This window comes from Tupaia chinensis, unplaced genomic scaffold (assembly GCF_000334495.1).
Source record: "Tupaia chinensis unplaced genomic scaffold, TupChi_1.0 Scaffold139431_1, whole genome shotgun sequence".
Classification (NCBI taxonomy): domain Eukaryota; kingdom Metazoa; phylum Chordata; class Mammalia; order Scandentia; family Tupaiidae; genus Tupaia; species Tupaia belangeri.
The window spans coordinates 954,775-958,616 of NW_006199316.1; positions in this window are offsets into that span (position 1 = coordinate 954,775).

A 3,842-nucleotide genomic window follows, 5' to 3' on the forward strand; every position below is an offset into this window, starting at 1 on the left:
AAGAAAAAAAAAAAAAAAAAAAACAGGGGAAAAAAAAATCAAATGTCTATCAGTGCTTTGGAATGTTTATTCATGGATCTAACTAATGTTTTGCTTACCTTCATGAGACAGGTGGGGGGAAGGGAGTGTAATAGAGCTAGGTACACCTGACAGATCTGTTGTGTTGGGCTGGCCCTGCCCTGGCCTCCCAACCTGCCTGAGCTACAGGTGCACATAACCACATCTGTCATGTTCAGGTTGGCCCAGGGACTGAAGCCATGTCCCCAGTGCCTTCCAAATGGTGGAGCTACGTGTGCATCACTGTGGCTGGGGTCCAACTGATGTTTTCTGAACATCTCGTATGCCAGGCACTATTGTATAAGCTCTACAGAAACAGCAAAGAAAGCTGTTTCCATGAACTTTATATTCTAGTGGGGGAAATGCACACCTAAACAAATACATATGTAAGTAGGATCTCTTACGAAGAGAAATAAAGCAGGATAAGAAGACAAAGGGTTGGGACCAGCAGATGGTATGTTTACGTCACTGGACTCCCATGTAGTTGACCATGATTCGAGTCCCAGACCCCGTGGCTTAAACTTCACGCTGGGCACATGTGCATGAGTACCCAAAAGCCCAAGAAGAGAATGGAGAAGGGATTCTGGCATGGCTATTCCCCTCTGGGGGGTGATTTCTCGCTTTTTGTCTCTCTGGCGAGCACATGCGCCCTAAGCAAAAATCTCTCGCCAAAAAAAAAAAAAGGAAAGGACAAAGGGTGCTTTGGACATCTGCAGCTGTGTCTACAAAGGTCTCTGTGTGGATGATGAATGAACCAAGCCCTGAATGCGGTGAGCGTGCACCTGGCTGACAGGAGGGTTGCAGGAGGGTGCACCTGGCATGGCATGCCTTACAGGTTGGCTTCTAGATGAGCTGTCTTACCAACCCTGAGACTCACGCCAGATAGTTCTCTCTGGGCCTCAGATTCCCTGATTATAAAATGCTAGAGCTGGACTAGATGCCTTTTAAAGATCCCTACTGCCATGGGGTCGGCAGGTGGTGTGGTGGTTAAGGGAACTGGACTCCCACATGGCCAGCTGCAGTTCAAGTCCCAGACCCAAATGGCTTGCTTTCGCACTTTCCCTCTCTCTCTCTTTCTCTCTGTCCCTCTCTGGTCAAACTGAAATAAAAATAAAAATAAGTTAAATAATTCTTTAAAAAAAAAAAAGTTCACAGTAAAAGTCCCTACTGCCAGGACCAGCAGATGGCTTAATGTTTACGTCATTGGACTCACCTAGTCAACCACGATTTGAGTTCCGGACCCAGAAGCTTAACACACACCGGGCACTTGTGCGTTTGCCCAAAATCCCAAGAAGAGAATGGAGAAGAAGGAATTGTGGCATGGCCACGCCCCTGGGAATGATTTTTCACTTTCTGTCTGTCTCTCCAGCAAGTACACATGCCCTATAGCAAAAATCTCTCTCTTAAAAAAAGGAAAAAAAAAATCCCTACTGCTTCAGTCTGTTCCATTACTCAGGTAGCTTTTACCAAGCCTTAGAACAGACTGACAAAACTTAAGTTTTTATTTTTTCCTCTTTAAAGAGCTTTGAGGTGCCAGCAGGTGGCGTGATGGTTGAGGTGTTGGACTCCCACACAGCTGATCACAGTTTGAGTCCCAGGCCTGGCGGCTCTTTCTCTCTTATGAGCATATGTGCCCTGCAACAAATTTTTAAAATAATATTAAATAAATACAATTAAATAAATAATTCTTTAAAAATCAAAGAGCTTTAGGGACCAGCAGTTACCGTAATGGCTATGTTGCTGGACTCCCAGGTATCCAACTGTGGTTCGAGTCTTGGACCTGGTGGCTTAAACTCACACCGGGCGTGTGTGGGTGCGTGCCCAAGATCCCGAGAGGAGAATGGAGGAGAAGGGATTGTGGAGTAGCCATCCCCCCTCGGGGGTGATTTCTCGCTTTCTGTTTTTCTGTCTCTTTCTGGTGAGTGCACGCACCCTATAGCAAAAACCTGTCCAAAATAAAATAAGTAAATATCAAAGAGCTTTGATTATGAGTTTAGCTGTCATATTACCATAACTCTGAACTGCAGCACTTTGCCACTCACTAGTTGGGCATGTAATTGCTCATTTTGACCACTCTCACCTTCAGTGGGGGTAATGTTAGTACCTAGAGTCACAGTAGGTGGTAAAGGAACTAATTCTTCTGAACCTTAGTTCACTGCCTGTGTGGTAAGGACTCAAACAAAGCGCTGTTGTCCTCATCTATCATGGGGTTATCAGGTAAAACCAACTAGTTGTATTTTATGGTTCTGAATATAGCAACATGGTATTTCATAGATTCATAGAATGTTGGAGCTCAGAGGAACTCTCTCACTCAGGTACTCGGTGCTAGTCATTCGTGCCCATGTCCTGAGTCTGTAACTAATGCTTCATGGCCAGTTACTGCGGAGTCCTGGCATCAGGGATGAATATATAGCGCTGCCCTCTGGAGCTACGTGGGAGGAAGGTCAGTAGGCAGACAGTAGTGATAGGGTGTGTTACTACGGAAGTGACAAGGTCCATTGGTTGCACAGAGATGGATTTACCCTACCAGGATAGAAGGAAAATTAGGGAAGATATCACTGAGAAGATGACACTTAAGCTGAGTCTCAGAGCATAAAAAGTTCATTAATGCATTAAACATTTACATGGCAACTCTCTTAAAAAGACATTTACTAGGTATGGTAATAAGCTATAATTAAATAAAATCATTCTATCCCAGCTCTTGTTAAACAGCAGCCCCAAGGGGCTGGCAGGTGGTGTGGCAGTTAAGGGTGCTGGACTCACATGGCCAACCATGGTTCGAGTCCCAGACCCAGTGGCTTGGTTTCTCACTCTTCCCCCTTTTTTCCCTCTCATTCTCATTCTGTTCCTCTCTGATCAAATTAAATAAAGTCAATAAAATAATTTTTTTGGAAAGGTTTTTGCTATAGGATGCATGTGCTCACCTGAAAGACAGAGTCAGAAAGCGAGAAATCCCCCCCCCCCCCGGGGGGGGGGATGGCCATACCACAATCCCTTCTCCTCCATTCTCCTCTAGGGATCTTGGGCACACATGCACATGTGGGCCTGGGACTCAAGCCACGGTTGACTACATGGGAGTCCAGCGACATAGCCATTACACCAACTGCTGGTTCCAATAAAATAACTTTTAAAAAAGGGGGGGGGGCAGCAGCCCTAAAAGTGGACGTGTTTGTTCCATGTGATCCTACCTCCTGATTGACCCATTTAGGCATCTGTTTAAAAGAGAGGCCAGGGGCCAGCAGGTGGTGTGGTGGTTAAGAGCACTAGAATCCCACATGGTCAACCATGGTTCGAGTCCCGAACCTGGTGGCTTGCTTTACCACTTTCCCTCTCTTTCTCTCTCACTCTGTCCCTCTCTAGTAAAATAAAAATAAATAAATAAATAAGTTAAATAAAGTAATTCTTTAAATAATAAATAATAAAGGGGGGCCAAACCATGGACTGGACAGCAAAGATGTGGCTTGGCAAGAAAAGATGAGCTAAAACAATGAGAATGGAAAGTGAAGGGATTTTCCCTGCTTACCCAGTGTTGTGTCTTGATCTCTTTCTTAACATGCACTATCTTGCTCCCTAGAGGCCAGCAGGTGTGACAGGGCCTCACAGATCTGACACCTGGCACAGAAGTCTGGAGAGGTCCTGCTTAGGGCACTTTCTACAACTCTTTCTGCATCTGTCAGAGACCAGATCTGTTCCCTGCATGTGTAAAGCCAGCCCTATCTGGCTATGAGGGATGTTTGGTAAAATCCAGACACTTTTTCTATGGATACAATCCTTTTTTTTTTTTT